At 40.0% G+C, this 25,649-nt stretch overlaps 1 protein-coding gene across 1 annotated transcript in view; it reads right to left on the bottom strand.

Moving 5' to 3' along the window:
• Window positions 1-25,649, bottom strand: part of DOCK4 (dedicator of cytokinesis 4) — a 306,106-nt gene that overhangs the window by 207,031 nt on the left and 73,426 nt on the right. The window lies entirely within an intron of this gene.

Here is a 25,649-nt window from a genome sequence, read left to right as displayed (position 1 = left end):
GCTTGAGATATAAATCAACAAGTCAGGGTAAGAACACATGGGCTGCCTGCCTGTAGATTTCCAAAGACACTTAACTCACATTTGGAAGGTTGCTTGCATAAACATAAGCGCTAGGAATTTATTTTTAGAAAAAAAATTACATTTAGATTCTGCAGATGTCAAAGGCACTGCCCTAGGAATGCTTCCTACTTCCACAGGTGTGCGGATTTTTCAAGCCCTGATTACACACGCTCTCGGCAAGGCTAAGCAAGTGTAATTCAGGATACAATTATTAAAAGCCAGCAAGCAAGCACTGTCATGCCACACAGAAATATACCATTTGAGATGACACTTAATTGGTGATGCAGAGCTAAATTTCTCAGATGCATTTTAAATGTAGTATGATTGAAGGAAAATAACTCTAGATGCAGTTTCCACAATATGATTTACACAAAAATGAAGCAAAAGCTACAGTTCCGACTACAACGTTAGAATACGTTAGCAGAGAGCAAATGTGAGAAGTCAGCCTTTTAAAATGTTAGGAAATGTTGATATTCAGTTACTTTTAAGTAAAGAGGGCATGTGTGTTCATTAAACCTCATGTGGATTTCTTCATAGAAACCACGTTAGAAAATGAATGAGAAAAGTTAACTGCTTTTCTAAAAGAAAGAGAAAATACAGAATTTGAGAGATCTAACAGCTTGGCTTCAATCAGCCAAAACTCCAGATGATTAAAGCTGAGGCTAGTGTTTTACTTCTCAGCAGTCATTCACAGGTAAATATACCTGGCAAATATGCACAGCAATAACCCAAAGCAGAAGGATCTTTTCTTTGTATTAAGGGCATTTGATTTTAGCTTAGACTTCTAAGCATTTTTATGAGTGCTAAACTCGCCACTAAAATATGCGGTGCACATTCTAGCTCTGCTGTCTTCTGACAAGAAATATAGAAATAACGAACACTGAAGAGATTAATTTAAGCAGGTCAACAAGGGATTTTTGTACTGAAACATCCTCTGTAATACTGAAGTAACAATGTGCTCCAAATCTGCAGTATACCGATTGCTTTTAAAAGGAACGTGCCACAAACTGTTCTATTTTCATAACTGATTCTTATTTACTTATATTACTACTTGTGTGTTATTAGTCTAGACAGATTGCCTATTGTATGACTTTTAAACACAAATCTGGCTGTCTTTTTGATATTATGCCACATGGCATGTTGTTGTAGAAAAGATTACCTTATAAACTGGCCAAATTCCTCAGTATAACATGGTTTTAGACATATTTAGGTAGAGACTATGTAAGGTTAGGTTAAAATAAGAAAAAACAATGAACACAATAGATACTGAGAAAAAAGTGTTAGATAATTTTCTAAAATATTCTTAGAACAAAACACACGTAACAAGAGTAAAGTTAGTTATATTTTATTACACTGACAATGTGTATACATTACAGACCCAATCCTGTACCCATTGAACAGTTGCAAAAGGTTCACTGACTTCAGTAACAATAAAATCAAATCCAAAATATTACCATTATATGTAATGATAGTACACATGCAAGATGTTCTACAGCATGTCACAGATGCCTGGTATAAATAGATAGTAAGACCTCCAAAATGGAAGTCACAGGAATGTAATTAATGGACACTGAGAAAGGTTTTCAAAAATGCCTAAGTGATGCAGGAGCACAAGTCCAACTGACTTTCAAATGGGACTTGCACTTTTAAGTCAATTAAGCATTTCTCAAAATGGTGCCTGCCCAGAATCTTTAGTTTGATGTAACTCCAACAATCTAACTAAGAATATTAAATGGTGTGTGAGAGAAAAGAATATTTCTTTTAATCTGAATATTTTGAATTGAGATTACACACCAACTACTGATATAAACTGCAACCTGGCTACTAACCCAGAGAGGGAAATTAAAAACATACAGTGAAATTCTCAAAGATACCTTCATGGCTCTGCTGACTCTTTTAGTCATGGAAACTACATGACTCTGTGTGCTAGCCTGCGAGCAGCAATATTTTGAAGGCTTAGGCTGGGATTATGGTTTCTTGAGTAACAACTACAATGATTTTAGCATAAATAATTTGCACCAATTATTTTTCACTAATATTTCATATAGAAACCATGAGTCTGAGAGATACAGAAATAGCTTCAGAAGACAAAGTATGTTTAAGCGATAACCGGGAATTTATGATGAAAGAAACAAACGTACATTCCAGGCTGGAGCCTTACTAAATGGTAAGCTTTTATTTAAAGCTTAGCCTGGCACCACAGGAGAAAGATATTTTGGGTTGTGGTGTCATCAATACATAGCTTTACATCTCCTTTACGCTGAACCCAGATTCTACTGTCTCAATTATTCTCCCAGTGCCTCACTGAGATAAGGGTCTGGATAGAAGCAAATTTGCTGTGACTCAATCCCAATAAGAGGGAAATGAAACTTGAAGACAGCGGGAAGAGTTTACAAGAAAGGCTGGCATCTGTTATCTATACCACAATCTGAGGATATATGCTTATCTTTTACCAACCCACTAGATTCACCATGATCGTGGATTTACTGGGGTGGTCCACAGTGCCAGGAGACTGATTGTATTTCTCATGCAGACTCTGTTACAGTCAGCACCCAGCTGGCTGCAATGTGCCCTGGCTGGTTAGGAATACCCTGAAACCCTCCCAAAGTTCCAGCTGGTGAAGAATGCAGGTCATCACCTGAGCAGGGCACATTACCATGAGCACATAATGCCTCTTGCATGAATCTCCCTGTGCTGACTCTTGTTCACTTCCAGATACAATTTAAAATGTTTTAATCTTGCAAGCACTGAATGGTCAGGCACCAGCTCTCTCTCACACGGTATATCTTCACGGCAGCTAAGAGTAACTAAAAACTATTTGCTGTTGGTTCCCAGTTTTAAATACATTCCATAGCTACTGGCAGGGTCCCTCAGATGAGGGTCCCTGGCTCTGGTATTTGCTCTCTTGTAAGGTTCACTTATAAAACCAGCTTCAGGGGTGTGCAGAAGCTTTCTATTCACCTCCCATCCCATCCTGCGGGAAGCCAGGAATCAAACCAGGCTTAGTACTGCGATGCTGTAGCTTGCAGCAGTTTGACAGCCCCAAAGGGACTGGCCCACTGGCCCAAAACTGGTTGAGCTCAGGACTGTCACACCCTCTGCTGCCCTTGGCATGCCCACTATGCTGGGGGATCTCCAGCTCACTGGCCCCTTTGTACCACATCAACAACACAAAGGGCATGGAGCAGGAGCCAAGCAAGATCTGATCCAAAGTTTTTACTGCTACCTGTTGTGAGCAGGTTTATGTAATTTATTTTTTTCAGATTTGTAATTAAGCACCTACAGTAGCTTCTAAATATAAATAATAAAGTTCATGCCAATCAGAGGACTAAAAAGAACAAATCAATTACCATTTATTATCTATCTGCCATCAGAACAAATCCATTCCTGGTGTACCAATCTAAGCAAATAGGTTTCTGTTTTCTGAATTAATGGTATCAGCAGCAATCTTCTTCCTAACCAAGATCAGCAAGATGTCCTAATCTGAATCTGCTCTATGGAATTGATGATCTTCCAGCCCAGATGGGCAGTCCTTAGATCTGTAGCATTCATTCCATTTAGACAAAAAGAAAAAACTCAGTCATCCATCTTTGTTTTCATAAGCATCCAGCTCGAATCCATCTTTTTACCTAATCCTACTCAAAATGACACACACTGCCATCCTGAACCAATCAAAGGAGTAGAAATACAGTCCATAATATTGTACAAACAAAAGAGGCAGGTACATGTTGTGTCAGTGGTGAAATATCAAGCAAATGTCTTCCTATGTTTATTACCCATGACATTTGTATGTAAAACAGAATTAGTGCTGTTTAGTTTCATCTGCTTCTATTGTTGTTCTACTGAATTTTACAGCAAGCAACTAATTTGATGTTATCAATGACTAAAGACTCCTGCCTTTAATTCCCCACCTGAAGCCATACATTTTATGTTGATTACATAACATTAGCAGCAGTGAATATACTCATGCCTGTTTTATTGTTAGCTCTCCCAAGAATGTCAATAACTGCTGACCAGCATTTAAAAGAGACCATGACAGCAACAGCGATACTTGATTCAATTTCAGATGGTTGTCAGGATGTACAAAGCTCTTCACTTTGAAAAAGTATCCGCTAATATGATATTTTTGATTCTTTATTGAACAGCTATTTTAATCTTATTTTAGTTATAAAAGCATCTGGATTCAATTTGTACCCTGTAATGAGAAAATACACTTGATATTGTAAATAGGGTTTGGACATACTGTTGATTTTAGTAGAATATTAGATTTCTCCATTAGATTTCCTAGTTGTTATGAAAATTAACTCCTTAATGCACTCTTGAGGTATTTAAACTATTTTACAAGTTAATACAACTTTTAGTTGATACCTAAGGGCTAGATTCTGCCACCTTTACTCATGATGAGTAGTATCTTTCTCTGAGACTAGATCCATTTACATCAATTTGACCAGTTACATAGTATGGTACTACTCAATAGTAATAAGGTTGGCAGAGTTTGGCGCTAAGTTAGTAAGCATCAATTTAAAGGAAATAGTTCAGAAAATGCCAGTGCAATTCCATTGCAGCAGATAATACTTAAATCAAGTCCTTGCACTAATTATTACGAGGATGTCTCACTTGTGTTGTAGTTGCATATTTTGTAATTTCTCCATGAACTCAGTAGTACTGTATGTGAGTGATTAAAATTAAATGAGGTTTTGTTATAAAGTGTATTTAAAATGTAATCATTTCAAATATTGCTATTAAAACAACAGGATTTGTTTTTCTGGAACATGGCCCTTTCTTCAGGCTAAAAGCAAACAATTCACCACTGGCATGAAGAGACACAACTCAGTTGCCTCAATGGAGCAGAGCCCACTAACCCAAGCAGTGTATCTGACCCTAAAGTAAACCTTTAAAAGGTTCACAGGTACTTGACTGATTGATTATAGGCAGTACTGAATGTGACCAGGCATCTACTGTTATGCACTTGAATTGGGAAGAATTAATTTGTGCACTTTGGTCTTGAGTGTGAATTACAGATCATAATTTAAATATATAAAGCACACGGCCATGCAATATACAGAACTATTTAAAAAGATCTTTCAATGGCACCTTCCTGTTCAGCTTACATTGTTTTTCTTTAAAAAATAAGTTTCACTTTGCCTACCATGAATTTCTTCAGCGTTGCACTCTTTATACTGAGTGAGAGCTTCAAGAATTTTGTATACCCACTACATGACTTTTAGTACTATTAACTGTTCACTGAATTCTCACACAAAAGCAACTATACATTCAATCAAAGAAATAACAATATCCTGATTTTACACTCTATCAAAACAAAACACTGAAAGGACAAGTCCTTGAAATGCTACAGAAAGCAGCAAGAATCCTCTCTCATGCAATTATTTCAAACTGCACTGACAACAGCAGGGTATTCATTTATCACTAAAGTACATGCAAAATATGTCCTTCAGAACTTAATAGAATATGCAATACTGCTTATAGTTTTAAGTAACGTATGCACAAGCTTCAACGTAGCTACTGAAGAATCTGACAGACTCTGGACAGGAAAGCAAGCATAGATGGGGTTGTTGGAATCCAAAAGAGGCAGAAAATATTTGGGACACTCCCCTGAGTTGAAACACTTTACTGCGGTAACTCAGAGAGGGTTACTATTCAATAGCCATTTCTTAAACACATCTCAACATTCCATAGAAAATTACACAATATTGTATTTGGGTACGCAACATCAGACCCGCAAATGAGCATTTTGCAAAAATGTGTTCACAGCAGATACAAAACTTTTGAAAGCTAAGACCCTCCTTGCTCAACCAGTAATGACTGATTGTTCAAATCTGTAGCGCACACATTTACTACAGAAAATAGCACATGGTCAATATAGCTTTTGGAGTAGGCAGCTGTGCCAAACATTCCTTTCACATACACATATGTACTCTTTCATGCTATATAAAATATTTCTGCTTATATGATAGCTGCTGACAGGTACAAAGTTAAGCTGCAAAAAATAACTTACTGGCACCCATAACAGTTAAATCAGCACACTATTCTTATTAAAGATGTGTGTGTGTGCACATACATATGTATGACTCTCAGAACAAGCATTACTAAAATAACATTCTTATTTGGGTTAGAAGATAAATTAGTATAATTTTTATCTATTGTACATATAAGTGCTCAGAAAACAATTAGCACTAATTAGAGATTGAACGGACTTCCAGGTCACCTAATATTGACATGGCACCTTATACTGTGAAAGAGAAGGGACAAAAAAAAAGGAGATTTCTGTGTAAAAATTCTCAATTAACTATTGGTAAAGTCAGTAAGATAAAAAGAAATGGGGGTAAGAGGGAAGAAACACACACCATTCTCTTTGGCCTGGATTCTCAAGTCCACCATGTTTCTCAAGGGGCTGTAATACATTGGGATTCTCGCAATGTATGGAGATTCTCCATTGGCATAACACTCTCCTGCAGTCTCCCATGCCAGACACCACCCTCCAATACCAAGCGTAAGGGAAAGAGGGGCTAGGGGCATAGCAGAAAGGAGAGGGGACTGGATATGGTGGAGCAAGGCTGCTCTATGGCCAATTCTCCATTGGTGTAAGGTGCCTGAGGGAACTTGCATCACAGATTAAAGTTAAAACTGCCCCCTTGTAGCTTTAATTTGAGCCAGGGCTCGACGGCTGATAATCAGTGAGCTGTAACCAGTTCTTGACCCACCTCAATCTCCATTGCACCTGAGCAGAGCTGGGACCACTGGAGACTCTAACTTTAGGCATTTGACAGCACTTTGACCCTGATTCAGAAAAGCTTTAGCTTGCAGTTTAATCACTGTGTTGTACATCTTTAACAGTTACAAATACACCAATGAATATGACCTATGTAACAGTCATTATGTATTAAAACAATGTATGACTGTATTGCTATTTTAAAAGACACTTATTATCAAAGGCCATAACCCACTGCTATCTGTAGAAGTTTTTTGAATGCAAAGATCGAGGGTAAACTATAACCCTTAATTGTGGACAGGAAAAATAATTATGGATGAGGTAAAATTACTGAACATTAAGTGTAAATTTATGCTGGCTGAAATTCACTCTACCCACAAAATACAAGTGTCCATACTATGCTGATAGAATGAGGAATGGTTGGGGAGATAGAGTCCATCCTCAAGCCAGGACAACAGTGGGGAATTGCCACACACCTCCTATTGCAGCCTAAAGGTTGGAATAATGACGGCAGCCCCTCCACACTGGTTGCGCACAGCGCCGTGGTCTGCATAAACGTGCAACCATAGCCTCTCCCTGAGGCACCCAAGTGGCCTGCCATGCTGGCCTATACAGAGCTAGTGCAGAGATCTGTATCACTGTGCACAGGGTGGGAGCAGGCAGTCTCTACAGATACTCAGCAGACAGACCCCACTCCCCATATCCCAGTGCAGCCTGTACATGGGGTGAAAGGGTGCAGATGAACCTGCACTGGCCTTCCACGTCTCAGGTGAATTTCACCCACTGAGTCTAGCTCCAAATCAATTACATCAAGGATGACAACGGGGCAAAAAAGGCTGATTACTCTTTCCTGCTCAAATACCAGGCAAACTTCACCCATAAATGAGGGCAGATACACGATCTGCAGGAAAAACTGAAAACCAAATGGGGGAGGCTGTTTGGCTCTTTCCCTTCTTTGTACAGAAAACGTGACTGAAGGAAACTAGAATTTGTAACTTGGATGTTAAATGGAAGTGTTAGAGACCCATTTAGTCTGTGTAGAAAACAAAGTGGGGTCGCAGGCAAAGATGGTAGCCAATATTCTGGGTGGGACACTCAAGCTCACAACTCCAGCAGAGCTGCCTAACTGTCAGACAGAGGCATGTGAGAACTCTGCCAGGCCTAAAAACCTCTTCAGTCTGGGAATCTCCATACTGGTCTCTAAAACAATGGATGAAATCTATGTGGCCCAACCACCAGCCTACAGTACTAGCCATGCAACAAGAGAGGGAGCCTGCACTGTGCTCTTCCAAAGAGCAGATGAGCTGACAATTCAGCATGGAGTCTCCCAGAATCTTAGGAAGAATTTCTGAGCCAACTAGAATTCCTCCTGCAACTGCCACCGTCGCACAGCTCCTCCTCTCCTCCCAACACAACGACAAGCTGATCCTATGAATTCTCAATGTCTAGCTGAAGCAAAAAGAAAGGCAGCATTCTTTCTATGCCTTAAAAAATATCAAGCACTGAGAAAACTGCATGTCTCATTTGCAGTATTGCCAACACTAAGCATTCAAAAATTGCGAGTCTGGTGCCAAAAAAAATCATGTGATTGGCTTATAAGTCATGAGATTTTTTAAAATAATGTGCAGATATTGTTTATTTGTCTTCTTGTTTTTGAGCCTTTACATTTCCAAATTTCCACAACCAGGAGAGCTAGAAACTTCCCTTTTATTAAAATAAAAGCTGAATTTCTCTTGTAATCACATGAACCTGGGCACTGGGGCTTTAAGAGATGTTGTAAGATTTGCATTAAAATCATGAGAGTTGGCAACATTACAATTGCTATGCTTATTTTCAACTTGTTGGGATGACAACATTTTGAAGTGATGCTGTGTTGTAAGGGGCAGCTGTGTGAAATTATACCAAACACTGTGGTCAACTTCACGCTGATGCCTCATGTACAGCTTTAAAAATGTATTTAGAAACAGTTCTGCTGTGCATTTTGTTTTTTCTTTCCTTCCCACCAAAAAACAATAGCTTTATTTTTTAAGAATTCATCACATCCTGCTGTTTTATTTCAAGTCAAAATCCCATTTTGTGACATCAGAGTCATGTCCAAGGCAACCACCAACAATGTTACAAAGGATGTGGATTTAAAGTAAGAAATAAACAGCAGGATCCGATTAACTTCTAAGCAACAAAGATCCTGGTTTTCATGCAAGTGCCATAAGTACTTAAAAACAGAGCATGAAAAACACCAAAAACACAACCATACTCATTTCTAAATAGCAGGGTTTTCAAATTTTTCCATGAGTTGCCAGTAGATATTTAAAGTGCAGCTGTAATCAAAAAGTGAATTCAAATTACATCATGGAGTTCTATGATTATTTGCTTCCCATGACTTCCACATCAAATTTCCTCAGTTTACAAGTAAAAAGATGTTTTTATTTCTAAGAGCTAGTGCTGCAAATTCAGCCTAAGTTTGGAAAGTTCAGCTGTGTGCTTTACGGCTCACTCATCAGTACTAAAGATTCTGTAACTGGAACTTGGTTAGCAATTCTCTTTCTATTGTGAAAGGCAAAACAGAATCCAGCTAACTCTCACTTAGCTGTGTTGACTCTGCAGTACAACCAGGCGTTAGAAAGTAGCCATTCAAACGCACCCAGGAACAGGCCATTGCATGCTAAAGCATCATTTTACGTAGTCACTTTTCTGACCATGCCTGCATCTTAAGACTATGTACACTGGGTATGTGTGCATAAACTGAGTTATGTTTTAAGTTCATGTTTTAAACCATTTAGCATCCAGTGTAGAAGATGACAGGTACGTTTACTCCAGATGCCAAGTGGAGATTGTATTGATCAAAGCATGTTAGCCAGCACAACTCATTTTCCTAGTGTAGACGAAGCCCACATAATTACTACTGGTCCAGACTGAAACACAGAAATGAAGCTTATAGATAATGAGTCTCAATACAGGGAAATGCGGAGACCTGTGGTGAAGAAGAGGGGTTTTTAAGCTAGAGCATCACAGTTCTCAAATTTGCATGTATAAGAACATAACGGACATCTGAAATCATTCCTTCCCAATTGAAGGGGGGGGGGGAATGTTGTCAGCTTATTAACGCAGAAATTAATGGTTACTAACTGTCAGGAGCTGGCCAGAGGAATAGGCAGACACAGACTTCGGCCTTCCGCCGATCCAGGGAATGGTAAGCCTTAGAAAGAGGAAGGCATGTATATAGACTGTTTTAAGATCTGCTTTCTCTATATGGCTTTTGTTCTAATACTTTGCTTTAAGGAGGCTGTTTGGTTATTGGATACCACCATCATTGCCCCTGGAGGGGACAGAACTGCAGGCACTGAAGATAAGTCCGACCTGCTGATGTCATCATAGGGGATGGTAGTCCAGGACTTGATCTGAGACAATCTTGTGATTCCACCCAGAAAGAAGAGCATTAGGCTGAAACCTTACCAGGGGGTGCACTCAAGGAGACCAAGAGGGGCCTGAGGTACAAGAAGCCTGGGAACAGAGTCACAAGTGATCATGTTACGCACACCCCAGCTTTTCTTAACCAACAGTCATTATACAATGAGCCATGTGTCTGAGTCCACCGAAAAACCCTTCTAGAAAATCCTAAAAACAAACTAGCCTGCCTTACATTTCTAAGCTTCCAAATGTCATCTGTGCCCTTCACAAACAAACCTCTATAGATGTTTTCTTTTTTCTTCACTTTCTGTAAAGGATTAAGCTTATCTGATTTTGCAATTAGTGCAGCTATAATAATGCAGTGAAAATATAATCCATTATTAATGAGCTTAACTCTAAGAAAAACACAACAACAAAAATTCCTCTCTTCTTTTTTTGTGCTAAGTATATTTGCTGAATTTGTGGAGTCTCAGTGCAATACATGCTAAATGATATATGAAATGAAAACTCCTTGCACAGTGCACAGAGAAAATTACAGACAATACTGAGCTGTCTGCTATCACAACAGTACTCCGTGCTACAGCACAGACATAGCCAAATAATATCCAGCTCCCCAGCTGCAGAAAAATCCCAAGATATGTTCTGTCTCAGGCATGTGCCCACAAGGAATTAGTGCAGACTTGTGAGGGAAGGTAAAGAAGAAAGGAAAGGGAGACTTTTAATCCTTTATATGGAAAAAGGAGTGTTTAAGTGACAAGAAATATGGACGATGGGTAATAAAAAGTACCTACATTTCTTAATTATTGCACGCAGTACTTTACCAGCAATCATATTCACACATTCACCCTGAGACATGTAAGGCACAAAACCAATACCGAAACATATGCAAACTTCTGTTGGTGAGAAATACCAGCTTCAAAAATTCAGACTAAACTGTGTCTATATAATCAGAGTTCACCCCAGCTGAGTCATCTTTTTCCACTAGGATCGGATAATTAAAGATGATAAACAGGAAGCCTCTTTTTAGACAACTGAAAGTGTACAACTTCTTTAGTGTTACCTCGGGGGAATGGCATTAGTTCTTTTAAATGGTGGTGGATGCCAATCCTTCTCTTTAATACGTATCTTCTTGCTGTTTACAATACAAACCAATACATTCTTTCAAAATTTCACAACCTTCAATAAACTGGATTTAACACAATGTCTAGCACTTAGATGCTGGTTTATATGGTCAAAGCATGTACAAATATTATCTGCTGTTAAAAAATATTTTAGTTATAGATTTATTTTCTGCCCCTTGCCCAATTTAGATACACAATCCATGTAAATGCCTTTCCAAAACTGGATTTTAGACCTACAAAATAATCTCAAATGCACTTGACTTCTTTCCTCTCTTTTGAGGTATTACTTTGTTCTCTTATTTGCCATTTGAGAGAAGAGCCACAATATCAAAAGACTAGAAAGGACAGTAACCACATTCCCCACACACATCAGAGAGGACCAAAATAAAATTCCTGGTTGGTCATTGGGCTTGGTGGTCACATTATCAACTAACCATGAGGAAATATTCAAATTACTGTGTTTCTCTACCATAAATTTCTTATTTAAATGACATCAAAGGCACTGTTGCAACTGATGGACAGGTCGTATCCTGAAATTCTTTACCACCAAATCTTGACATTATTTCTTGCCAGGCCACCTTTGTAAGAGCCACCATGCTGCTAATCACCCTTTCTAATTGCCCTTTGGTAGCCTAAGCAATCTCTACTTGGAGAAGGAAATAAAAACAAACAAACAAAAGTAATATTGGCCATTAAAGAATGAGTTGGTTGCAGCTAACTGACTCTCCCTCCTTTCAAAAAAATGGGAGGAAGAGATGTCAGGACATCCGGCTAATGTTCCCCTCAACCTGGGGAACTAACACAGCACTGGTAGCAAATTCTCCAGTAGCTATCACCACATACAAACCCTTTGGAGGAGAGAGTTCTCCTGGAGTTGTCTCAGCCCTCTACAGAATAAGCTCCAGCAGTCTTGCACTGACCACACATGACCCTTCTGAGGACAGTCTATCCACAGCCCATCTCCTCTGCTTGCTTTCAGGAAGTGTTGTGTACTGCTATGCAGGTTTGAATTGTTCTGGTCTCCTGCATTCACAGATGGCAGTATCTAGGACAGGGGTTGGCAACCTTCGGCACGCGGCCCATCAGGGTAAACTGCAGGCGGGCCGTGAGACATTTTGTTTACGTTGACCATCCGGAGGCAGGGCCCCCCGCAGCTCCCAGTGGCCGTGGTTCACCGTTTCCAGCCAATGGGAGCTGTGGGAAGCAGCAGCCAGCAAGTCCCTGTGGCCCGCGCCGCTTCCCACACCTCCCATTGGCTGGGAACGGCGAACCGCGGCCACTGGGAGCTGTGGGGGGCCATGCCTGCTGATAGTCAATGTCAGCAAAATGTCTTGCGGCCTGCCAGCAGATTATCCTGATGGGCCACATGCCGAAGGTTGCCGACCCCTGGTCTAGGAGCACAGGCCTCAATTCTGCAAGATATTTAAACATATGTAACTTTAAGGATAGTCTCTTTGACTCACAGGCTTAAAGGGATAAACGTGCTCAGACTTCTTGCTCAGTTGAGGCCATGGGAGGCAGTATTCTCCGCCTATAAGGATGAAAAACCCATGGGTTGCTCATGCAATTAGTGTTACTAATTGGCTCCAGCCTTCACTCACTCAGAAAAATGTATAAATTTGATTTAGTGGGATTCTTCAGGCTTTCATAGGGAGGTGAAGGACCTCAAAGTTTGGAAGTCTGAACAAGGCTTTTTTGGAAATAACACACTCTTTTCCTCCTATTCCAAAATCCATGCAGCTCTTTATGCAGTACTCCACGTTACCTCCCTAAAAACAGATGCTGTAATGTTCTTTTATTCCTGAAATAAAAATCAGTGGTAGCAGCCCAGCCCTTGAGTAATCCTACACCAAAAAATCAACACGCATGCAAAGAAGGAAACATTTTGATAAATGGACAGATTGCAGTTCATAGGTTGCAATGGATTTTCAAAAGTACTGTTTAAAAGCAATTGTAAAATAGAATGAGGAAAAATGTGAAAAGACTAATTATTTATATTAATGCCACTTAAAAAGGTGAAGTTAAGAGTACTACATAGGGATAATGAAATGATAATTCTGGTTTATTCTTTTACACGGTTGAGAAAGTTATATACTTAAAGGTTACAATATACTCCCTAAGTGCACAAAAGGGAAAATGCACAATACATCTTACTCTCATTAGCCTTGGATAAATGATCTACCCCTATTTGTCTAAACAGTTTACGAATCTGTGCTCATCTGAGGAAAATATGATATTTATAAAACAAGGGAGTTCAAGGTGATGGAAAGAGGGGGATTTATCTTTGCTCCTCGTATATAGGGGTCCACAGGCATCAGTCATTTGTGGCAAGACTTTCATATCATATTGACACAGACACAAAGTATACACATCTCTACTCTTTTGAATTTCTACCTTATAATTGTTGTGTTAATAGATTACCTTATTTGGAACAATGCTAACACCATAAACCAAATGGTTTAGAAAAGGCATGATTAGATGGAAGCTTTGTGCCTTGTTAGCAAATGTAAGTTTTACTAAATAACAAGAGACAAATCACTTGCAGGTTCTGCTGCAATGTATCAGTTGAAGTATAACATACAAAGACACAAATACTGTACAGATTTAAAGGTCAGCAAAGCAACTGGGATTTTAGGAAGGTGCTGGTGCACTGTTCTCTTGCATATTAATCTATGCTAAGAACCTAATACTTGTGATCTGAACAAACATACTTAGGGTGTGTATACTCTCTATTCCCTTTTTCATTTCAGGTTTCTGAGATGATGGCAGCCTGTGTTTTAAATAAAAAAAGCAGCAGAGATCTCTAGTTAGCAATGTGTTATGAATTTAAATTTGTGTTAGCAGTTTCCACACACAACAGGTAAAAGCCTCTGGGATAAAGCAGTTATTTGGAGAGTAGATATAATTGTGTCAATCTGCACAGGGTCTTACCATCTAATTTAGGATTTTCTATAGCACTTACCACTGTAGTATGTAAGCACTTATGGTCTGTAATTTCAAGACTGAAGAAACCTAAAAATACTAAAAACAAGATTACCCTGCTCCCACATACAATTCAGCTTTTGATATGGTTTGCCTCAGAAAATGTTAACAACTATTTGGAAGACCCCATTTAACACTATCTGCATGAACTTTGTACTCATTAAGTCAATCACAGCTGCAAGAAACTGGCACGTGCTATTGTACATTAAACTATAGCCTTCAGGTAGCAATGTGAGAGTAACACTAGATGGAAGTAGTTCTGTTGAGAAGAAAAATGTCTATACTTCATTCACTGTGATACACATATACAATTAATATAGTGTTCTACTGGGCAAACTGTATTATTCTTAAGTGCTGTACATAATTAATAATATTTAGCATTGATATAGCTATTTTCATCAGAGGATCTCAAAGCATTTAATAAAGAAGGTGTTTTAATCCCCACATTATAGATGGGGAAACTGGGACACAGAAAAGCTAAAAGGCCTTAACTGAGGACATGCAATGAGTCAGAGACAAACCATGAACAAAACCCAGATCTCCTGTCTTCCTGTCCAATGTCCTATCCACTGGAACACAGTGCCTCTCAATGACTGATATACAAAATAACTTACTTACACAAATGTATGTCTCTCATTCTTGGCAGTAATGGAACTTTTTGATGATCAGACATAAAGTTAACCAAGCCACAGTAGATCATTTATATTGTTCAGAGGGTCACCCAACTTATGACTGTATTCCTTGTTGCTTATAAAACCAATTCAAATTAAAACAGATAAGCTGCATTTTTCCAAGATCTGATTTAAAAAAATCAATGTATTTTTGATTAAAGAATCAGTCTTATCAGAGCTCCAATGTAATTGGGCCCTCTGGCTATGCTGAGGCCACACTGTTTCACAAACTACCACAGCTGGCAAGTTGCAAACGGGGAGGAAAACACACCATGATTCGATGTCATATTTATTCAGAGAGAAATAAAGGGGCAATAACAATAACATTGTCATGGATTCCTAAGTGTGTGTAACCTGTTAAACACTTACTAGCTCTGTCATTCTGACCTAATTACAATAGAGGTTAATTTCAATGATCTGTTTGTGCTGGTATGAGGGCAAAACCTCCCCCAAACAAATCCAAATAACCACACAGCACATAGCACCATAATGGAGGAGTGTCCATATGCAGACTTAACAGTACACATTCAAAATGCTGCATGTTTCCCATTGAAGACAATGCCGCAAGGCTAAAGGACTATCCAACTTTCTGAATATTTGCCCATCAATACTACCATCCACCGTTTTACATCAACCCAGAAGACGAACTGTTGCATTCTTTCAACCTCAGTATGTTATGCTAACAAGGTTCCAAGGCTATCTATGTCTACACTGCCTCGCAGTTCAGACTATGGGTATTTGCGCCAAAATGCTGCATTGAAATTCCCCCTTGTGGACAGTATGGGCATGAACTAAAAGGTTCCTACTTTGTATTAACATAGTCTTCTCTAAATAGGTCTGCATTAATTACCTGGTCTGAATAAGGCAGAACAGGGACTTGAACCTGGGACTATCACATCCCAGGTGAGTGCTTGATCCACTGGGATATGGGTTATTCTGGGGTCACGCTCTCTTGTTTTTCACAAAAAAAGAAACTGAAAAGTCTCAGTTTCATCCCATCACAGAATGAGAAAATATGTGAAATCTCAAAAGATTTTGCAGGATGGGAAAACAATTTTCCAATCAACTGTCATGATGAGATCACTTCAAATTACTAGAAACCAGGATTCTCCTGAATTCTACTTTTAAGTTCTGACACTGACTCCTGCTCCGACCCTGGGCAACTCAATTTACCTGTTCTTACCTCAGGCCCTCCCATCTGTAAAATGGGAAGAATTTTAGTTATCTATCTCACAGCGTATGTTGGGAAAATTAATATGCTAATATTTGTTACGTTGTTTGAAGATGACAAGTGCTATATAAATGCTAACTATTGTTATCAGTGATTTGACAATATTTCCTTATAAAACACAACATACAAAAAGAACGATTGATTAAAAATACTGACTCAAGACTAGAAAAACAAAGTAGTACAAGCCAGAAGTTATGGCGAATCAATATAGTTTTAATTTCATTCTCCTGCTGGGTCCAGGGTATGTGCGCACACGAACTGTTTTATGAACAATGAATCAGGCTAGGCCCTGAGAAGCCACCCCATCATCTCAGGACACATTTAGCTGTTAAGATTTAAATCCCATAAACGTATACGTTGACAACCACAGTACTGAAATGAGACAACTCTCAGACAATGACTAAATCATAAAAAAATTACCAAAATTTCAACATTGATAAAATAAAAATAATTTCCACAGTATATACAGTATACGATATACATTCAGTATCGCACCCTTTATCCAGGTACTCTCATAAGTGCTTTGTAAACATTCTATATCTAAATCCAAAGAGAGACTATATATACACACTGTAGAAGGGCATCATCTTCATGAGGTGATTTCCTATTTATTCATGTGGGCTTGATTCTGTTCCCAAATGAAGTCAATGACTAAAGCTCTTACACCATTATTCTCTCTGTCCATTGTTTGGTTTGGCTTGCTTGCTAGGGTACACTTGTGTCAGTGAGAATCTCTCAGCCCTGCCATGGGAACAACCCCTCATTCCCTTTCATAGTGCAAAGGCTAGATTGTAAATCTGGTCTGCTTCTGACAATACTGTGAGGAAAATTAAACTTCACTATGGCCAGAGGACAACTCTTTCTTGCACCTTAATTTGAAACTCAGTTTATTAAACCATCCTTTTTCCAATATTACTAAGCTTGTTTGTTTTTTATTTTCAAAGCACAGAAATGTTACAGAGATATCATGAATCACTTCAATATCCCCAAAGGAAAGAAAGAAGCTAACATCGAACCCTTCCAGCACTATTCTGAAACTTAAAGGTCTTACCTACTGTGGATTAGAAAATCAGCAGTTGTGAATTTTGCAGAAATGACAAGATCATAACAAGATTGAAACATCAAAATGTATCGAAGTCTAAGATTATATACCCTTTCTGTTTATGTCAAAATGCTTTAAAAATGTGCAAATAACTAACACTGTAGCTTGTAAAACACAACTCACTTTGTGGAAAAAATAAGGCAATATCAACCTGAGTTACTTTCTAGTGGGACAATGCATTTTCCCCCTTAGTAAAATGCAACAAAAAATTCAGTTTAATTATGCATCAATAAAATTTTAGGAACAATGGGGAGTATTTGTTGTCCTGCTCAGATGACACAAAGGGAGTGGAAACAAACTGCATTGCTCCAACTGGGGATGTCCAGTGTGCATAGAGCTGACAGTTCTTCTGCCACTGCCTTCTAAAACCCCAATATAGTGGGCATATCAAGGGAGGAAAGGGAATGTATAGCTGCAGCATGCTACGCTCCATCTATTCTCAGCTGGAAGATGGCCCCTTGCGGACTGATGCCAGCTGGCCTAGTTAAGAGCAACCTGGAAGCTTGCAGACTAGAGGCTGCTCTAAGCTACTCCAGGTTGCAGCAGGGCAGAGAAGAGAGGAGCTGAAATCAACTCCCTAAATTCCCACTCATCCTTGTTGTGCTCAGCAAATCTCTGCCACCATACAGAATCTAGCCCAATGAATGTCCTTTAATCAAATTTATTCATGAAGTTTGGGTAAATGAAACTTCTGATATAACATTTTCTACATTTTGTGTAGGGAGAAAATATGTTATAAAAAAATCAAGTGTTCCATAGAAAAAGGGCAAACCCCTTCTGTTAAACTTTAAAGGCATTAATTTTCTCTGACTACTTTTTTAAACTGGTATTTCAATTACATACAGTCTGTCAAATCTTGAGGTTATGAGAAAAAACACGAACTTTAAAAAATACAGACATATTGCAAACCATATGAAAGGGAGTTAGGTGCTGCATGAATGACAAAAGAGTCGGGGAATGAAACTGAACATAAGAACAACCATACTGGGTCAGATCAAAGGTCCATCTTGCCCAATAGCCTGTCTTCCTACAATGGCCAATGCCAGGTGCTTCAGAGGGAATGAACAGAATAGGTAATCAGTAAGTGATTCATTCCCTGTCACCCATTCCCAGCTTCTAGCAAACAGAGGCTAGGGACACCATCCCTGCCCATCCTGGCTAATAGCCATTGATGGACCTACGCTCCATGAACTTACCTAGTTCTTTTTTGAACCCTGTTATAGTCTATATACTGCCATTAGTAAATCCATTTCTCTTCTATTTTCCCTCCACATGCACTTCATACTTAAGAGATTAGCGCAAATCATGTCTCTGATGACAGATCAATGTACTTTGTTAATGTACTTTTTATTACTACTAAGTTCACTGAACTCACAACTTCTGAGTAATTGGTCCCAATCTGCAAAAAACTTACACTTCAGCAAGTAATCCCCCTGAAATCAGTGGGACTATTTATATGAGTAAAGCTAAGCACATGCCTAAGTGTTCATAGGAACAGGACTTAAGATTGTAAAATGATACTTAAAATCTACTGAAGTTTGTAAAAAAAAAAAAAAAAAAAAAAGCTTTCTCAACTTCACTATCATTAAATATTCACATTTGTATGACTAAACAACTACCAACCAATGTCTCCCTATAATTATTTACTTACAATTTGTATAAAATAGTACTTTTTTCAAAATGCTATCATATATTTACTCATTACTCTGAAATTGATTAATGAGTAGCAGTTAGTTAACACAAGGTGCACAGGCTGCTACTAACAAGAAAATTATGCTAGCATATAGCCTTGTTTTTGACAGAGAAGGCATCAGTGCTGTGCATCTGTAGTTTTCATTCCATTGTACAGATCATGTGGTTCTAATGCTTTCTGGAGGGTAGTAGTGGCTAAGACACTGTCCTTACCCACCTAATATAATAATGATGGGGATTCTTCCTTCATACAGTCCCACTGAATTATTTATTTACAGCAGAAAGCATCTTCCCTTCCTACCAAATTCACACACACATCTATTATGAACAAAAGGAGAGCCCATTTATCAGGAGGTAGCGGTTATAATACAGTTTAATTCCACTAATGCCTTTAATGTCTTTTAACTCAATAAGCAGCAACGCCCTGCAAGTACTGCCATTTCCACAACTATGAAAATAATTTCTCAAACACCCCAAATAGTTTGGTGTTTTGTCTTAAGGAATATTTACAAAAGTGTTTTCAGCTGTGACAAAAAGCACATCTCTACAGCTGCTACTCACTCCAGTTTCACAAGGCTTTTGATATTTCTATACAGCTGTCACTTAATTATTTTAATTTGTGCTACTCATCAAAATAGCAAATCCTGAGAGGTTCCAATTCCCTTGATTTTGAATTTTAATACAATTTTAAAAACTCCACAGCCCTAGCAAAACAGCAACAAATATATAATGGATGTGTTGCAAACAGATCTGCATGACAGACATTTGTACACACATGGGGTGCCATAGTCTTCAGTTGTCTGGGGGATCTCTCTCAGTTTTTAGGTACAAATTCCTTTATCTGACTATTATAGGTAAGGTTTTTGGAAAGTTTATGTTGTACTGCTTTTACTGTCAAGTCCTGAGAGTCTTTATTGGCTCTCTGAAGCCCTCAAATAGGTCCTGATCATTTTAAGTTTGTCAAGTTTCATGCTACAGAGGCAGAAATGTGAAAACATGCAGTGCACCACAGGTGTGAAAATAAGCCTATTTCTTATTAGACATGCAGTCTATTCTTCACAAGAAAACCGGTGATCAAGGTGAGACCTGTATCATTTCAGCAAGACTTTGCAACTTCTTTGTAAGAATGATTATTTGTTTTGTCTACTGGTATTTTATTTTGAGACCTCTGCACTTTACTCTCAGTACATTTTCTGAAAGATTACTGTATAATGTGATGTAATGGAAAAATCCACATTTTTGTTGGAATTCAGAAAGTAGCTATAAACACAAGTGCATCCGAAGAAGTGGGTTGTAGCCCACGAAAGCTTATGCTCTAATAAATTTGTTAGTCTCTAAGGTGCCACAAGTACTCCTGTTATTTTTGCTAATGCTGTAGAAATCCACTTTGAATTGAAGTCCTGGATCGTGCATGTTCTCATCCTACCATTCCTAATCAAAGATCTTTTCTTTCTTGTTTCAAGGAATTAAAATTATAAATCTAGTTCCTTAACTACTGTAGTGGTATCTACAGGAGGTTGATCAGAATTGATTCCACTGTTTTTTCTCTAATACACCACGACTTGCACAAAGAAGCCCTGAATTAGACAGACACCTTAGCTGAAACATTCTGAAATACCTGGCAGACATGGTTCAGGTCTGCAAGCACATCATACCATTCTTCTATGCACATAATGAATGTGTAGGACCTGTGTTTCCTATAAGCTGTGCGGTCGCATGGCCACCCAGGAGTGAATCAAGCGCCATGCACTTCATTAGCAGAGCCGTGCATATCCGTGTGTTCAGGTGCCCCTCCCCATGCTGCCTTGCAGGCGTGTTGCTCCTGCCCTCTGCCTTGAAGCCCCTGGCCAGCTGCTCCTGGGCCCCTCCTGCTTGCTGTGCAGAGCGGGGGGAGAGAGGCAGGTGCTGATGTCAGGGTGTCCCCCTCCTCCTTGTCCATGTATCCCATCTCTGCAGAGCTAGGGAGGGGGAAAGGGCTCAGGAGCAGGAGAGCTGCAGCGGTCTGAGGTCTGAACGAGCCTGGTGAGTGAGTGCCTTAAAGAGACAGTGAACAGTCTCTCATAGACTTCCTCAGCAGCTAGCGCACACACTCTGTCTCTCTCTCTCTCTCTCACACACACACACACACACACAGTCTGTGTGTGTCTGTTTCACACACACACACACACACACACACACAGTCTTTGTGTCTCTCTCATACACATTCACACACACACACACACACACACACACACACACACACAGAGTCTTTCACACTCACCTCCCAACACACACTTCTATTATTGTTGTTGTTGTTACTCTTCTTGGTACTTCCTGCAATTCACATATATTCTCTGTAATTTTATTCTTTCGAAGTGTGTTATTTTAGTTTTTGACTGGTCTATGCATTTCATAATTTTTATTTCTCTCTTGTACTTAAATTTAATTCTTGGAGTAGTGAGTTCTAAAATGCCTAACCTGTCCTGGCTGAAATAATTATCCCTATGATAACTTTTTAAAAATATATACTATATCTAGGTTTTTTGTTTCTACTAGTGGCGCACATCCACACATTAACTCAATGTTGGTGCACATAACAAAATTCATTCTGCACATGGATGGAAAAAAAAAATTAGAGGGAACATTGTGTAGGACTGATATTTCATTTACCAGTTTGGCAACATCTACAAGGAGTTCATGCTCTACTGGTTTCAATATTTTCAGCATTCTTTAGTAGTGCATCTCAAAAAAATGCTTCAGTGCATAGGAAACTGCTTTCACAGAGTTCATCCTGCTTTCCCACCATGCTCCGGAAAGCTATTTTGGAGTCATGGCAACATGCTTTAAGATTTGCCAGTGAGGTGATGAGAAAGCACAGAGATTGTAAAGCTACTCTAAATAGCTATAGAGCAGGGGTCCCCAACGCGGTGCCCACGGGCGCCATGGCGCCCGCTGGGGCATCCATGTGCACCTGCCTACTGGCCGCCGGAAAAGCAGCCGCCGAAATGCCGCCGAGAAGCGGCAACGTCAAGAAGCACTACCGCCGAAATGCCGCCGAATTTCGGCAGCATTTTGGCGGCGACACCTCTTGATGCTGCTGCATTTTGGTGGCTGCTTGTCCGGCAGCCATGGTCCTCGGCGGCTAGTCGTCCGGCGCCTGCCCCATGGAAAAGGTTGGGGACCACTGCTATAGAGCAACTCCACAATTTCTGAGGAATGGACTGTCAATAACAACCTGGTTCAGATCATGGCAGGCACATGGGTTGCAGATAACCCTAGAAGTTGTGCATGCTCACACAAAAGCATTTCAGTTTCTTGCTTTTCATACTACTACTGCCATACCCTTGCCTTCAGCAGTCCTAAATGTCCAAATTATGCTCCTTCAAGTTCTGAAGCTCTCTCTCAATTAACCCTTCACCTTTTCTGCCATTTACTGGAATTAATTCCAGAAAATATTCCTTGATGCCTCCTACTCACAGATGGCCACAATTCTCAATACGACAGTGAACTGTTTTAGGTGACTAATGTCAGATGTGCCGTCTAGGATTACATAATAGTACCTAGCAGTTTTGATCCTAGTAACAGATGTTTGTGCGATTTCACTAGCAACAAGAATCAATTTATTCTGGGTGGTTTTCCTCCAAAATAGCGGGCAGACATCTCCTTGCCCTTTTTCTACCAAAAATAGTCAGATGTCATTTTGTCAAATTCTGTAATGATTTCCACTTGATCCAAAACATTCCCTCGGCCATGAATGAAAAGATTCTCACAGATATCATATAACACCATTTGCATTCACACTACTAACATCCTATTAATGATCCCATACCAATGACTTATTTAACTCTTTGTGAGGTCTTGTGCCATCTTACCTAAGATTTGTCTACCCTGAGGTCTGGTCTCCAAATTCCTTCTCTGCAGAAAGACATTCCCACTTCCATCCTACACTCCGTCTGTACCCAGGAGAGCAGGAAGCATTTCATGATTCACATCCCCAAAGTCCTCGACACACTTCCTATCAGACCAGACCCTTGAGACTCTTCCACACTGGGCTCCCCTCCCTATGCTCACATATGTTGAGTGTGGACAAAATGCAGCATGATCCTATCCCCCATTATCTTCTCTCCTGTCCAGAGGAGTGCAGAGGATGGGGTGAGCACTGTACAACACTTTCATGGCTCTACCCCATCTCTTGCTCCTCCCCATCTTGCCCACAACACAACAGCGTTGTTCCACCCCATCCCCTTCTCTCGTGTCCTTCTGAAAAACATACAGCACAAGCTTGCTGTCTTCTGGGGCCCAGCACTACCAGTATTGGTGCAACTGATGATCCAGATTCAAAAGGTGACTAAAAAACAAAACATAGGGAATTAAAAAATATGAGCCCCACAGAACCATAGAAGCCAGTTTTGCAAGTGGAAGGGGGAAGATGATATTGTCACAGTGATGAGCAAGGAGGATGACTTTAGAAGCTGTATTTTGTATGAACTGGAAAGGGATGGCATGGCTATTAAGGAGTCCACAGCAGGTTACAGTAATCAAAACAGTAGATAAGGGCCTGGACAGAATTTTGGCTGTCTGAACATAAAGCAAATGGATCTTAGAAACATTATGGAGGAAGCGGCAGCAAAATACGGATGCAACCTGAATGCTGGAAGAGAAGGAGCAGCTAAAAATGACCTCCACGTTACAAAGTAAATACTCACTATATGTGCAAACGTGCACGTGGGGGCACACACCTCCAACCTCTCACACAAAAACAAAATAATATTTGAAAAAAGTGAAGAACTTGGTGGATAAAAGCAATATTAATTTGAAACTACGATGGTATTACAGAGGTTACTAATGCTCCTCTAATAACCAAGGCCATCCTATACCTGTTTCTGAAAGTATAACTAAGGGCTTGTCTACACAGTGGGGTGCTGCGCACTACAGGGCTGTGATTTCTAAACTGCACTAACATGTTGTGCATTAATTAGTCCGAGAATCAACTACGGCAGTGGTTCTCAACCAGAGATCTGGGGCCCCCTGGGGGGTGCCGCGAGCAGGTTTCACGGGTGTGACGTGTTGGATCACAGAACCCCCCTTGGAAGCTGCCACCTGATGTGCCAAGACTACTTCTGCCCCTGCTTTCCTGCCCCGTCAGCTTAGGACTTCAGTGCCCTGCCTGGTTTGAGCCAGACTCGCTAACCTGCTGCAAACCCAGACCCAGGTCTGAATCACATCCCCAAACAGCTGCAGGCTTACCTGAAAGCAGCTTACAGAAGTGTTCTTGTCTTTAACACTCAGATGCCCAATTCCCAATGGGGTCTAAACCCAAATAAATCCGTTTTATCCTGTATAAAGCTTATGCAGGGTAAACTCAAACTGTTCGCCCTCTATAACACGGATAGAGAGATATGCACAGCTGTTTGCCCACCCAGGTATTAACACATACTCTGGGTTAATTAATAAGTAAAAAGTGATTTTATTAAATACGGAAAGTAGGATTTAAGTGGTTCCAAGTAGTGACAGACAGAACAAAGTAAGTCACCAAGCAAAATAAAATAAAACACGCAAATCTATGTCTAATCAAACTGAATACAGATAATCTCACCCTTAGAGATGCTTCAGTAAGTTTTTTCCTCAGACTGGACACCTTCCAGGCCTGGGCACAATACTTTCCCCTGGTACAGCTCTTGTTCCAGCTCAGGTGGTAGCTAGGGGATTCCTCATGATGGCCCCCTCTTTGTTCTCTTCCACCCATTTATATATCTTTTGCATAAGGCGGGAATCCTTTGTTCCTCTGGGTTCCCACCCAATGGAAAAGCACTAGGTTAAAGATGGATTCCAGTTCAGGTGACATGATCACATGTCACTGTAAGACCCTAAGCCTTCATTCCTCCCAGTCTGACTCACAGGAAGACTTGCCTGCAAACAGAGCCATCCACAGTCAATTGTCCTGGTTGATGGGAGCCATCAAGATTCCAAACCACTAATTAATGGCCCACACTTTGCATAATTATAACAGGCCCTCAGAGTTATATTTCATATTTCTAGTTTCAGATACAAGAGTGATACATTTATACAAATACGATGACCACACTCAGTAGATTATAAACTTTGTAATGATACCTTACAAGAGACCTTTTGCATGAAGCATATTCCAGTTACATTATATTCACTCATTAATTAGCATATTTTATAAAATCATATAGAGTGCAACGTCATAACGGGGTCCACCACGCAGGGTCAGCATTAGACTCATTGGGACCCAGGGCAGAAAGCCGAAGCCCCACCACATGGGGCTGAAGCCCAGGGCCCTTAGCCCTGCCACCTGGGACTGAAGCTAAAACTTTAGTAATGTACCTTTGCGGGGGCCCCTGTGGCATGGGGCCCCAGGCAATTGCCCTGCTGGTTACCCCCTAATGCCGGCCCTGGCTTTTATATGCAAAAATCCAATTATTGTGACACACGTGGGCCGAGTTTTTATAGTATGGTGGGCGGGACCTCAGAAAGAAAAAGGTTGGGAACCCCTGAACTAGGGAACCTTTAGTGCACATCAGCAAGGTGTATATGTGTAACGCATAGGCGCCAACTTTCCCTGGTGCTGGTGGGAGCTCGCGCCCCCCCATTCCAACCCCTTCCCCAAAGTCCCCGCCACAACTCCGCCCCCTCCCTGTCCCTATTGGAT

Source organism: Emys orbicularis, chromosome 1, assembly GCF_028017835.1.
Source record: "Emys orbicularis isolate rEmyOrb1 chromosome 1, rEmyOrb1.hap1, whole genome shotgun sequence".
NCBI classification, from domain to species: Eukaryota; Metazoa; Chordata; order Testudines; family Emydidae; genus Emys; species Emys orbicularis.
This window is presented reverse-complemented; position numbering and strand designations above follow the sequence as displayed.